General features: G+C 39.0%; 1 long non-coding RNA gene across 1 annotated transcript; it reads left to right on the top strand.

The window, feature by feature from the left end:
* Positions 1 to 462: 462 nt before the first annotated feature.
* LOC128296363 (uncharacterized) lies at positions 463 to 4,868 on the top strand. The gene is made up of 2 exons (XR_008286948.1): positions 463 to 738; positions 4,618 to 4,868. It is a non-coding gene; the product is annotated as an uncharacterized LOC128296363 (long non-coding RNA).
* Positions 4,869 to 7,146: the final 2,278 nt, after the last annotated feature.

Raw genomic sequence — 7,146 nt, 5'->3', positions numbered from 1 at the left:
TAATTAAAGCTTAATGAGTCTAGTTTCAAATGGAATGAACGAGAACATATTTTGAATTCTGTACAATGAGAAATTTGATTCGTAATGAAGAGTGGTCAGATTAGTCAAGCAGTGAAACATGGGAAACTTTGAGAAAAATCTGGTATTAATTGGCTAAACCAAAAATTCTGAAAATTTTATGAATAGAAGATATATGAGTCTATTTTCAAGGAAAATTAACGAAACTTGATTTGGAGTTTCGTAGCTCCAGTTATAAATGATTTAGTGACTGTTGCTCAGGAAGACAGCTTGCAGTGAAATTATGATTATGTGGTAAACATTGACAAAAATTTGTTAATGAGTTGCTTATTGTTTTCTTATAAGCTTACTATGATCTGTAGGTGTGGTTGGCCGAATATTGTAAGGGTTTAATATGTAGTTCATATTTGAATAGTTAGATTAACGTGTTAGTAATCCAATTGTAGGCAGTTCGTGTGTGGATCTCGTCACCATATCGTCGCAAACAGGTGTGTAACTAACACCCTCTTTCTTAGTCTGGATCGGCAAAAGTCGAAAAGCCGAAATGCCGAAAACCGGTATTTTGTAGATTTGCGAGTGTGCGAATGCTCGTGAGGTAAATCGATTAATGTTTTTGGTAAGCTGCAAAATTTGGACTGCAAAGTGCATGATTTCTGTACCCTCGATATTTTTGGGCTTAATAGGCCAAAATTGGAATGATGGGCCAACGGGCCCAATTCGGTAAGAACTCTCGGTACTGTTAGTACGTGAAAAGTAGGAATATGCATGAAAAACCCTAAAATAGATAAAATATTGAAATACCTTTAAAAGTGGAAAATTTACAGTTTTACCCCTAGTAGATAAATTACCGAAATACCTCTAGGGTTAAATTGACCTAAATGCATGTTTGACTATTGTTATTTACTGCATGCCATGTTGTTATTATCTGATGCATGGGATTGGGATATTGACGGAGGAAGTACTGAAAGTGGCTTGTCCACGTACTGGAGGCTTTGCCTGTGACAGCCCAAAATTGACCCTAGTCGGGAAGTGGTTTCGGGACCGCTAAACCGAGTCACCGAAATGTTTGAACGTAATATTTATTGTCTAGAATATGTATTTATGAATGTGTGAAAATTTCAAGCTTCGATTTAGTCAATTGCATGTGAATTCAGTTATTAGGACTTGTGTGACATTTTTGAAATGTGATAGGCTAATCTATAAGGACCTAATAGTGCATGTAATCAAAAGGGAGGACTTGCATGTCAAATATCCCTTCTTTTTATAAGTGGTGGCCGGCCATGACAAAGAATGATGGGCAAAACATGTCATAGACATGTTTTGTTGGTGCATTATGGGAGGAAACAATAAATTAATGTTAGGAATAAAGAAATGAAAAAAAAAAAGAGAGAAGGTGTATGATCCCCCATTGCCGTGAGTTGAGGGAAAGAAAACAAAAAAAATGTTCAACATTTTCACTTCTCTTGGCCGAAAATCCTAAGGAAGAAGGAGGGAGTTCTTGCTTCATGCTTGGGTTGGAAGAGGATTAGGAGGAGGTTTGGCCATACTTGTATCTAGATTAAGGTATGTTGAGGTTGTGCCATGAGATTCATGCATGTTTTTAGTTGCTAGCTTGAGTTCTAATTAGCCCATGGTTCAAATCTTTGCTATGTCATGGGAATGATGTTCGGCCAAGGAGGATTTTGTGTTAATGCCATTGCATGCTAAATATGAAGCTTGTCGATGATATATGTGATGGTGGGTTGATGATTCTTGGATTTTCTTTTTAGCATTTTTGAGTGAGACATTAAGTTCCTTGTTTAACCATGACCAAAATTGAAATGGTATGGTGTTGTGATGTATTCGGCCATGGTATATCCATAAGAATGATTTATGCTTATTGCATGGTAGGTAAGATTTGTGTTTTGGATATATGTTTATATTTGGTTATAATCAACTTGAGATTCGGCCCTTGCACCTATATGTATATATGTTTGCATATGACATATATACTATCTCAAGGTATATATTTACTTGTGATGATGTTTCGGTTATGAAGTAAATGATAGATGTGTATTGAGCTACAATATGTAATGCATTAGTTAGTAAAATGTATGCCATTCATGTGTGGTATTAAACATGTAATTGGCCTCAACATCAACATGCATAATCGGCCACATGAATGAGTACCTAGGTTGATGTGTTGTTCGCCATGAGTAAGCATGTTGAAGGCTTTATCTTGACTTAGAAAATTCGCTAAGGAGAGTACTAACTAATGTGTTGAGTTTGATTCATGAATTCGTACATATGTGACTTTAATGTCTAATGAATATATGTGGGCTAAGTACCTTGAATTCCTCTTGTCGATGCTCAAATGATTAAATCAATTTATTTGTTAAATTAAGCTCAAGAGCAAAGGGGGACTAAATCCGATAAAGGGAAGGAAAAAGTGGTCGAATAGCCATCCGAATCGTTCGACAACATCCGAGGTAAGTTTTCGAGTAATGGAACTTAGATTATGTAATAAACAAATCAAAATCATGCTCTTGTATGTGGCTATTGAGCCGAAATTGTAAATATGATAGTGTCTTGTGTTCGAGCTTTGGTAGTGAGAATGAAATACGGATGTGTTATGATTTGTTAATATATGTGCTTGGTTATTCGAATGATATCCGGGTTAATTCCCGAAGGCATTTGTGCGAGTTACTAAATCCGGTTAATTCTCAAGGCATTTGTGCGAGTTACTAAATCCGGTTAATTCGAGGGCAATTGTGCAAGTTACCAAATCGGGTTAAGTCCCGAAGGCATTTCTTGCTAATTACTATAACCGGCTATGTCCCAAAGACAATCGAGCGAGTAGCTATATCCGGTTAAATTCAAGGTACGTGATTCGGGATGAGCAACCTTGCTATAAAATTTCAGTTAATACGCTTGAAAAATTCCAGCAATGAGGTATGTTCGTATGTGCATTGGAATAGTTGATTCCCTTCGAATAATATTCGCTCAATCGAGTAGTGAGCTTCCGGTATTTGGCTAAGATGATCCCTCATGTATGAATTCAGGGGTTGGAATGTGAAGAAGGAATGATTTGAGAATATGTATATACGGAATTGTCTGTTTAGTTATATGAATGCTATACCTCTGTTGTGCTTAAATTCTTTGCTCAAAACTTACTAAGCATAAATTGCTTACTCCGTTCCTTTGTTCTCTGTTTTATAGATTTTGGCTCGTCAGCTATCGGACTCGGGATTTTTGGAAGTCGAAGTCTCCCACACTATCAAAGCCCCCTTTTGGTACAAATTTTGGTTGAGCTTTGAAATGGCATGTATAGGACTACCCTTTGTTATTTTTCAAGTACTTTTTGTGATGTATGTGTGTACAGCCATGCGAAAATGGCTCGTAGAAGTGGAGTATGGCATTAGACCATTTGTGTTTATGTATATATATATGGTTTCATGATGTGACTATGGACTGGAATGGAAGTGTTGGGCAATGATCAGCCCTTGGAATGGCTAAATATGATTATATGTGGACCTATGTATGACAAAACTCTAGTTGGTCCATGGAAACCACGAAATAGGTAAAGTTTACCTTAAGAATAGATGCTGACAACAGCAGTGGTGTGGATGTGAAAAATCACTAAAATTAGAAGGAATGGAATTAAATAGTGAATAAATTATGTAAATGAACCTTGATGAATCTACTTTCCTATGGAAGAAACGAAAAGGTCATATGAGTTGTATGTTAAGAGATATTTAGGTTTTCGTGAAATAGGGCCAGAACGGTTTCTGGATTCCCTGTTTCGACTTTGGAAATTCATTATAAATTAACCAGAGATAATTAGGAGTCATGCCATATATGTATAGATTCCTATTTGAGTCTAGTTTCTAGAGAAACAAAAGGGATCAGTATTGAAGCCCTGTACAAGGAGATATCCAATTCGTAATGCATGAAGGTCAGTGTAGTCAAACCCTGGAATAGGGGAGACTTTAACTAATAAACTGTACTAATTGGCTTGACCAAAAATTCTAGAAAAAAATCTGTAGATGGACATATGAGTCTAGTTTCAGGAAAAAATTACAAAACCGATTTTTGAGTTTTGAAACTCAAGATATGATTTTTAAGGCGATAGTGATGCACTAACCAGCTTGTCTGGAAATTTTTAAATGGACTGTGAAAATAATTAAGTTAAGTCTGTGTGCACCTTGTGTTCGACTCCGGTAACGGACTCGGGTACGGGGTGTTACATTGCCTCAATTTACTGTTAACTGAGCAGCAAGGCTGCAATTGTGGAGTGTTGGGCTGGGTGGGTTGAGCGATTCCCCACATGGAGTGTAGGGCTGGTACAGGTGGAGTGTAGTGGTTGGTGGGTTGAGTAGCCTCCCCAAATGGGCTTGCATATGTTATTGATGTTGCATGTATTTTGAAATGGGCCTATGGGCCATACTGTTATCTGAATAAGGGGCTAAGGCCCAGTTTATTGTAATTTGAAAAGGGCTCGTCCAAGACCACTTGTTACTGAATGGGCTTAGGCCCAATAGGCTTGAGTGACTTGGGCTTTGAATGGGTTTTCTTTACACTGAGTTTCCCAAACTCACCCTTTTATTTTCATCCACGCAGGAAATCCCTAACCATAGTGGGCTTGGAGCTGTGAGGGAATTCGGAGTGGCCACCCGTTCTGAAAGTTTGGTTTTCTTCTAGTGATCTGGACATCCTTTTATTTACGTTTGAAGTTTTGGGTTTTTTAAATGTAATAAGGCCGCTTAATTATTTTTGATGGTTTTAATATGTATTACTAAGATAGGTATTACTTATTTTAACTGTTGAAATTGGATAGCTTTAGGGCGCGTTTTCAAAAAAAAAAACAACAATTGATTTCAAAATAACACGACAACAAGCAAAGCTTCCGCAATGAAAGTATTTTCCAAAATTAATCACTTTTCCTAAAAATGACTCAATCAAATCGGTTTCCTAGAAATATACATGACGTTAAGGTGTGGCAATGGCGGTGTGCATGTCTAGGATTGGATCCGAAGGGAGCTTGGTACTTAAGTAGTCCAATAGACTCACCTCCTCTTTTCCGGTTTCCTACCTGGTGCACAGCTTCCATTCACTTTAACCTATAATGAAATTATCTTTTAAAACACTAAGTAGGTTTTTCTGGATCAATAATATAAAATGTTTTGAACGCTTCGATGTGGCATGTCGGATCCGACCATAACGTCTGGGCCGGGTTTGGGGTATTACATTTAGTGGTATCAGAGCCTAGGTTGTAACAACTCGGCTGTGGAATGGGTTTACAAAAACAAAGATTTTCGAAAGCGAAAATTTTATAAAGAATGCGAAAAACTCGATTTTCAAAATTTAGATTTTTAGAAGGTGGCATTCCGAATCTCCGGCTCAAGTCTGTAAGTATTACTCTGAACTCTTCTAAATATTTTTCTGACTTATCTGTCTGTACTGAAATCCTGCTAGGATACTCTAGATAGGATGATACTGAAACCATAGGAAAATCTGATAAGAGATTGAAACTGTAGCTAGACTTTGATTCTGCGAAAACAAACTCTAAACTACTGTCTGATTCATAAAACATTTGTAATAAACACTGGAATATTAATTGATGCATAAAAAATCGTAATCAAGATAATACGATATGAGTACAAGAGGCCGTGGATGGAGCCGAGGAAGTGCTCGAGCGAGATCTTCGTCTTCGAGACATATGCCAGCGGTGGATGCACCGGTACCACCGGCAACAGAGGTAGAGTCTCATGACCGCGATGCTGAGGATGATGCCCTGTCACAGGCAATGCTTCGTGTTCTGGAAAGGGTTGCCGGGGCAAGTACGGGCAATGGAGTTTGGGGATCTATTTCTGAACGACTTCGAGCTAACGGAGCGGAGATCTTTAAGGGCGTCTCTGGTATAGCCCCGAATGTGACAGAGTATTGGTTGGAGGCCACAGAACGGATTATGGACAACTTGGACTGCTCTGAGAAGATTGTGAGTAGGGTATCTGTACTAAGTCCTTTGGATCACTCGGTTAGGGTAGACAAACTGTATAGGGATGTACCCTTAGAAACTCAAGGTAGGATTTTCCCTGGAGATCTGATGGAGTTACCGTTCGGAGAGTTTAATCTCATTTTGGGAATGGGCTGGCTTGTTAAGCATAAGGCGACCCTGGATTGTGCTGCTAAACGAATGGTGTTAAGGACCACAAAGTATGAGGAGGTTATGGTGATAGGTGAGCGAAGGGATCATTTGTCCAATGTGGTGTCGGCTTTAAGAGCTGAAAAGTGGATTCGGAAAGGTTGTGAGGCCTATTTGGCATTTGTAAGTCAGTTAGAAGAGGAGGGATTGTCAGTGGATAAAGTTAGGACTGTAAAGGAGTTCCAAGATATTTTTCCGGAGGAGCTTCCAAGATTGCCTCCGAACCGAGAAGTGGAGTTTGGAATCGACTTATTGCCTGGAACAGCACCAGTGTCTATCGCAATGTATAGAATGGCACCGAAGGAGTTGGTGGAGCTAAAGGCACAAATTTAAGAGTTGTTGGATAGGGGCTTCATTAGGCCAAGCGGGTCTGTATGGGGAGCACCGGTACTATTCGTGAAGAAGAAGGATGGTACAATGCGGATGTGCATTGATTATCGCCAGTTGAACAAACTAACAATTAAGAATAAGTATCCACTGCCAAGGATTGACGATCTGTTTGACCAGCTTAGAGGGGCTTCTGTATTTTCTAATATCGACCTCCGATCTGGATATCATCAGTTAAGGGTCAAGGAGGTAGATATCCATAAGACGGTATTCAAGACTCGGTATGGTCATTACGAGTTTCTAGTTATGCCATTTGGACTAACGAACACTCCTGTAGCGTTTATAGATTTGATGAATCGTGTGTTCCAACCATGTTTGGATCAGTTCATAGTCGTCTTTATTGACGATATCCTGGTATATTCTGAAACTGAAGCGAAACATGATGAGCATCTCCGTATAGTGTTGCGAGTGTTAAGGGAGAAGGAACTCTTCGCGAAGTTCAGCAAGTGTGAATTTCGGTTGAGGGAGGTAACCTTCTTAGGACATGTGGTCTCTGCCGAAGAGATTAAGGTGGACCCTCGAAAGATTGAAGCAATTTTGGAATGGAAGCCACCTAG

The sequence above is a fragment of the Gossypium arboreum genome, chromosome 8, assembly GCF_025698485.1.
Source record: "Gossypium arboreum isolate Shixiya-1 chromosome 8, ASM2569848v2, whole genome shotgun sequence".
In the NCBI taxonomy this organism is placed as follows: Eukaryota; Viridiplantae; Streptophyta; class Magnoliopsida; order Malvales; family Malvaceae; genus Gossypium; species Gossypium arboreum.
The sequence above is the reverse complement of the archived record's forward strand: the minus strand, read 5'-3'. Positions and strand labels throughout refer to the sequence as shown.